Source organism: Convolutriloba macropyga, chromosome 3 (assembly GCF_964194025.1).
Source record: "Convolutriloba macropyga chromosome 3, txConMacr16.3, whole genome shotgun sequence".
NCBI classification, from domain to species: domain Eukaryota; kingdom Metazoa; phylum Xenacoelomorpha; order Acoela; family Convolutidae; genus Convolutriloba; species Convolutriloba macropyga.
In genome coordinates this window covers 22006984-22014061 of record NC_134470.1, presented here as the reverse complement: position 1 = coordinate 22014061, position 7078 = coordinate 22006984, and the positions used below count along the sequence as shown (strand labels likewise).

The 7078-nt window shown below is 31.5% G+C and overlaps 1 long non-coding RNA gene across 1 annotated transcript in view; it reads right to left on the bottom strand.

Moving 5' to 3' along the window:
• Positions 1–889: 889 nt before the first annotated feature.
• LOC142336943 (uncharacterized) overlaps positions 890–7078 on the bottom strand; it is an 86660-nt gene continuing 80471 nt past the window's right edge. Inside the window, exon 2 of the long non-coding RNA XR_012758919.1 lies at positions 890–1509. This is a non-coding gene — a long non-coding RNA (uncharacterized LOC142336943). The remainder of the gene's footprint in view (positions 1510–7078) is intronic.

Genomic DNA, 7078 nt, shown 5'->3' with positions numbered 1-7078 from the left:
AATAAGTTCTTTCTTAAATGGAAATAAATTTTTGGATGTAATTATTGTTTGTTGTTGTTGTTGTTTGATCTTGTTTTCCGTTTTGCGTTCATCTTGCTTTGTTAATAATGGCTGATCTCATCACTCTAATGCCGTTTTTTTACTCCAATGAGTAATTTGCGTTCGAGGCGATCTTTTTGTTCATGCACATTTTTTTTGATTTTTTGTATTTTTGGGGGTTTCCTATCTGTTCTTAATTTGGTAGACATTTATGCCAAAAATGTGGATGAGGGGGTCTGAACTTTATGTGCGTACGCACATTACCGAGTTTCTTTTTTTAGTTTGTTTTTCTATTTAAAACTCTTCCGAAAGGATGTTGTACAACTGTCAAAGCAGTTTCAAAAACTGATATTCAGAAATCAGGCTTCCATTTTTAAAAGAAAACCAATTTTGATGAGATTTCTAATGCCTAATTGCTACAACTGTAAATTTTAAGTAATTTTTTCAGAAAACAGCTCTCGTGTTTTTTGAAGTCAAATTTGCAACGAGCATTTAAGATTTTTGTTTCATGTAAAACTCGTGCGCACTGCGGCAGCAATTTTTTTTGCCCCGACGCATAGTAATGCGAGTAGTTTTATAGAACCAAAAAAATATTGTGTTCACCCAGTTGACTGTACGAAATTTTTCACGGAGAAAACTAGTGCTATCGTTAGAAATGTTATCAAACGAGCTTCTGGAAAAACAATCGTTCTAAGGGATATGATGCACATTCATGATAAAATTTTTCAGTGTTGTTTGTTCCCCTCAAAACAAGCTAATATATCTTGTCTACTTTGAACACATTCATCATTGATGTGAATCTTTTAAAAATCAATTAAAAAGCTCAAATAAGAGAGTTATATGAGAGTGCTACCAGTAAACTGCCTTTAATTTCCTGCAACTACTTCAATCATGCTATAGTACAGTTCTTCTTTTAAACAAAATACGTTCATTTAATTTTGGGCCATGTATTTACAATTTTTAATATGACATCGAGTTTTCATATCTCCAAGGCAGTTTAAAAAATCTTGAAAGCATTATCAATTCAGAATGCACTTTTAAATTGACATCTGAGCTCACAAAATATCACTTTACTTTTCACACATTCAAAAAATTCACTTCCACAATTCGAGAGAGCCTTCTTATGCGTTCAAACTAACATTATCACGGCACCATTTTTGAAATAGTGTTTTTAATGTCACCAGGTTCTGAACTATCGTTAATTAGCTGATTTTAAATTGAATAGAATTATAGTGAAATAATCGGTAAACGTTCATTTGAATGGCAACTTGTCATTATTGTTAGGTTTGTCTTCTTATGTGGCTAATCAGCCTGAGTTTCCAAGTCGGATTAGATTTAGAGGACAGACTAGTTCGTCACTGGCATCACTGCAGTCTGCCTCCCCATCACACAGCCACTCTCTCGGCATACACTGAACCTCATCCTCCCCCAAACTACTCTCACACATCCACTCGTCAAAGCCACACCTCTCTAAACGTCACACAAAACTGCAAATTATTGCAACACACAACTCTTCTTTCAGAAACTACCAACAATTCTAGCACAAAGCTAAAACACTAGAAAATTATTCAAAATACCAATAAACGAAGATGCGAAGCTTGTTATGGGTTTGGAGTAAGAGATAAAAATGTGTTTTCACACCAGAAACTTGAGTAAATTACAGTTAAAAGTCAAAAATATGTACAAAGACATATTAATAATAGACGATAGGGTTATCATGATTTAATTAACGAGTAATACAGCAACAGAGCGTTCAATGCTCCCTTCAATGTTTTCAATAATCTTTGTCTCAGCTATTTTTTTGTTCCTGACAATATTCGTTCCGACCGCACTTTTAGTAGTAGTAGTAGTAGTAGTGGTGGTAGTGGTGGTAGTGGTGGTGGTGGAGGGGGTGGGGGAGTCGGCGCGATTGATTTATTTGTTCGAGATATGGTTACAGATATTTTTCGAATACAATTTTTTTTAGTCTTCGATGAAAAAAATATCTAACATTGTAGAAAGCCCAAATTTTCTCATGAAATTATTCTTATTGGTCCTGTAACAACTATAAGCTCCTAAGAATGACCAACTCTCCATTAATCTCAAATGAATTATAAAACCATTTATCAATCTAATTTATCTCCATTTATCTTAAATTAATTTTGTTTCGAAAACACTTAGTGGGGGAGGGGACTATATGCTCAAATGGGTTTTTTAAAAACTCATTTTTGGACGGTCGATATATTTAACGCAGAGAATTGTGAGTGGTAACATTAGAAAACCCGTCAATATAGAAAATAGATTTAAAGTGTTTTTTAAATTATATGTTAGAGGAGTTATCGAATTTGATTATTATTGCAATTAATTAACTTTTCATAGGCATTTGGTTAACCTACACAATCAGTTTGGTCAAATTTTGAATTATTTGGCTCAATTATGTTACTGTGCTCAACTGATAATGAAACATTATTGTTTCAGTCAACACTTTATGCTACTGATTAATTGAGACTATTTGTTTTGTAAAACATAGAGGATTGTTGATTTTTGAGTTTAATTGTTGTTTTTTTTGTAGTTTTATCATCATGATGGTATTGAAAAGACTGAAAGATTGCCATTGTGTCATAAATGAGCCTAATTAATGCTTTGATAGCACCGTTAACAAATTTTTTGACTATGACACTAAAAGTTTTCGAAGAACGGTAAGTGAATAAGTGAATTTGCATTTTGACATTTTGACAGTAATTGTTGAAACTTTGTTTGAGATGTCGGATCTTTTCCGTTTGTGCCCTTCCCCCAGCCGAGTGGGTACATTTTATTTGCACCACCCCCCCCCCCCCCCCCCACACACACACACAAACGCACGTGCCATATTTTTATATAAAATTTTTTATGAAATGGCACGTGCTCTGTAACGGGGGGGGGGGGGGGGGTAACGGAAAAAGGGGCACAAACGGAAAAGATCCCAATGTTTATTAAAGCTCTTCATAATTAAAAGATGAAACATGTCTGAATCTGAATTTGGTATTCGATTAATATTTGCATGACGTTTCTGGGATCTTTTCCGTTTGTGCCCCCCAGTACGTTATGCTAACCCCAGGTACAGAGCATGTGGCATTTTATAGTAAATCATTATGTAAAAAAATGGCACGTGAAATTGTGGGGTGCAAAGAACATGCACCAACTGAGCCTGGGGGCACCAACGGAAAAGGTACAAAATTTGAAAAACATGTTCCCCTCCTCTTGTTTTCTTAAGTTGTAAGTTGTTTCTTAGGCCTCAATATTGATCCACATCAACAGTAACGCGATGACGCATGGTTGGAAAACGCTTTAACTTGTGGTTGTTTTTATTGATCGAGAAGCTCATTATCGATCATTTTCATTGGTTTTAAATCTCGTTTTATATTTGCTGTTATACATGTATATTGGTGTTAGTATGACCATTCGTCATTTAATCAAAAAACGAATTATTATTTGTTGGTTTTAATAGCAGATTGTTTAGTAGCACATGGTTTTTGAAAACTATTTCAAAAATTTTAAAAGAGATCTGAAAATATGTTCACCTCACTCTTGTTTTCTTAAATTGTAAATCAATCTCGTTAACAAAAAGTTCTAGTTGTCTTTTAGAGAAACACATGCGCATAAAGATATTTGTTTTGTTGGTGCATTGAGTTTGATATTTGTTTAAATGAAAATTGAGTACACATATACATTAGATACTTTGTGTTAACTTGTGTCTAGGCCTCAATATCAATCCACATCATCAGCAATACAATAACAAGTTATTCGAAAACGCCTCAACTTGTAACTGATTTTATTCACCGAAAAGTTCATTTATGATCACTTTTATTATTTTTTTTTGCTGTTATTCATGTATAATAGTGTTAATTTGACAAAATCTCATTTAATCAAATGTGAATTGATGATTGACTTTTAGCAGAACTAATTGGTAGAAAATAGTTAAGGACACCAAAAGGACTCGTTGCTTTTTAAAAAAAAAAATTGGAGTAAATATTTTTTAAAAACCTTTCGATTTTAGTGAAACGTCCTGTCCTGCATTCTAATCTAAAGTTTAATCTAAAGTTTAATTTAGTTTTAATTTGTTTCTATTCGTTTGTAATTTATTTTAAAACTGATGTCATCTACGCTTTTGCAGATGTTGAAGTTCAAATTTTCCAGCTTTTTTTTCGTTTTTTTGTGAGTTGAGAAAGATTTTTTTTAGCAAAACAGGTTTCGTAGTCAAACATTAATTTTGCCACCCTAATTTATCTCGTTACTATCTAACAAGGGTAACTCGATTTTTCGTTTTGAATTCTGAGGTAGGATTTTATATCTGATCGCAGGGAATAATTTACTGTCTTCTGCATTCACTTATAAGACTAAATTGAGCATTTTAAAGACAATCAATCACATTAAATTGGGACCACTTAGGCTTGATGATATTCAACTTGTTACCTAAAAAGTCCTACTGATTGGCATTTAGTTGGAAAAAGGGATAGCGTTTTCGCTTCTCGGTAAGGTATACATGTCAAAATTGAAAACAAAAATTTAAACATTATTTTTTTTTCTGTGTCAATCGGTAAGAATTAAAGTCAAAAATGAGGACGAGTGCGTTCGAAACTTAATGATACGTCGAAATTTTTTGGAGCAGTGCTTTTGTTGTTATACTTTTGATGGAACTTCGTATATCTTGTTAGATGCTCAACTGATATTTCATTTTTAGCCCAACAAATAAACGTTTTGACGGTAGAAAAACCTGTAGAGGTAATTTTTAGTACCAGAAGATGATACAAGAATCAAATTAATCGAAGAGTTATATCCATCACACATATATATATAGTTGGTTTTGATGTGGTTAGAGCATAGTATTTTCAGAAATCCTGAAAATTAGAATAAAAGGTCGAAGAACGCATCATAACACGAAATTTTTGTTGTTCTGTTATTAATTATTTTGTAAAATTACAATAAACAATTTTAACATTTTTACTGCGTGATTTACAGACAGTTGACCGCTTCATTGAAATCCGTTTCACTAATGAGTTTCATAGGAAAGTTTATAAATGATGTTTTGTTAACATGCCTTTGGTTATTAATATAAATCATTAGATCATTAATCAAAGTGAAATTTTTTTGGAAACACAATAAGCACTTGCACAAATTTTTACAGTACCAACTAAAACAAACAATTACAACCATAAATTTTTTAAAGGATCAGTTTCACTAAAAGTCTTGTTGATCAAAACTAAAGAAAATTGTAAACAGTTGTGGTTTTAATCTATAAAATAGCCTTTTCAGGCTATCCAAAATACCTATCAATGAATGATATCCACAGTTTTGAATTTTCAGAAATTATACAGGTTAAAAAACAATTAAAATTTCTGGCTGACATTCAACATCCTCATTTTTTTCAAGCTCATTTTAGATTACTAATTGATAACAGAAAACAATTTTTTCACAGCATTGGTGAAGATAAAAGCTGTAAATAGGTTTTTTGTCAAGTAAAATTTGGAAATGATTTTTTTTGCGTAGAATTCTAATCCGATAAAATGTTTAGATTTAACTACAATTGTTTTTTTTTAAAGTTTGGTTTCATTTCTAGATACAGTTTATTTTTTAAAAAGAGACATAGTTTGTAAATGTTGAAAAAAATGGAAATTTTGTACTTTAAATTGAATGTTTTCCCAGTGCCAATTCAAAACCAGCTTAGAAGGCAGAACAAATTGTAAACAATATTTTGTCATACAATAGTCGCAGTATTTATTTTAAACACATTTTCGTAAATTTTTCGCAGTTAAACTAGAAACTATTGAATTAAAATTAATTCCCAATTTTGATACATATGCCAATTTTTGTTTCTGGATTTTTTTTCAATTGCTTTGATATGCAGTCATTTAATATTCAGTTGAACTGACCTGTAAAAGGGTACGCAATTTCAAGTTCAGTTCCGATTATTATTTTTGGTGTCGTCAAAATTTTTAGTGGATTCAATTTTGAATGGCGCTTGAGTCAGTTTTATGGTAAAACCAAGATTTACCAATTGATGTACACAAATAAACTGTCAAGCCTAGAGCATTTGAACCACATAGAGGTTTTTCTTGAGTTTCGCATAACGTCAGATTCAATAGGGCTCCAAATTTTGTTGTTATATGGAAAATGTTAGTAGTATTGCAAATCTTGTTTATAAAAATCGTTTAAATTTGTCGATTTTCAACTTGAATTTTTGAGGGCATAAGAAAAACAATGCTTGCGTTGTATTGTTTTTGATGTCTGTTTGTTCTGTATGTTAATAATCAAAATTTATCCAAATTTGTTTTTGACATTTTATCAAAATATGTTTTTCTTATAAATATTACTTAAGATTACTGTAATTTTAATAGAACAATCGAATATTGCTTTTTTATAATTTTACTGGATGCAGACGTTTTGTCGACTATGGTGTTTTTATTTGTAATTGTTTTAGTGTTGCTTGATCGTGAATATTTTCCACTGAATTTTCTAAAATTGCCTTAATGAAGCCACCGTAAATTCCTAATGAAAACTTGTGTCAATTTTTTGCGTTTGCTTATTTAACCAGTTCAATTTAATTTGTTACATTATTTGTTAAACGATGCTAAGGTTTAAGGAACCGTCTATTAGGATAACTTTTCCGTGAAAAAATCCTCGCCAGCAACATTTTAAAATTATTAACTGATCATACAGAAAAGTTAAACAGAAAAGCTTTCTCTTTTTCAGTACATCATGATCAAAGTTCGTTACCTAGTTTCTGAAATTCATGTTTTGAATCAAATTAACATTTTATTTTTTCAAAGAAAACATCGCTAAAATAAATCGTTTTTTTCCATTTATTTTTTAGTTTTTAACAGCTCAGCAAAGTTAGGTGACAACACGTATTTTATTTAAAGTCTTTGACCGCATGGGGAAAAATGGATTAGTCTCAACTCAAATATGTTGCATGTTGTTTTCTAAAAGAGTACTTCATAGTTTGACAAAAATAAGCTAAGCTCAGAGTAAATTCTGAAGAAGCCTTGATAACAAAATTGGACAATTTGGCGTCGGAAATATG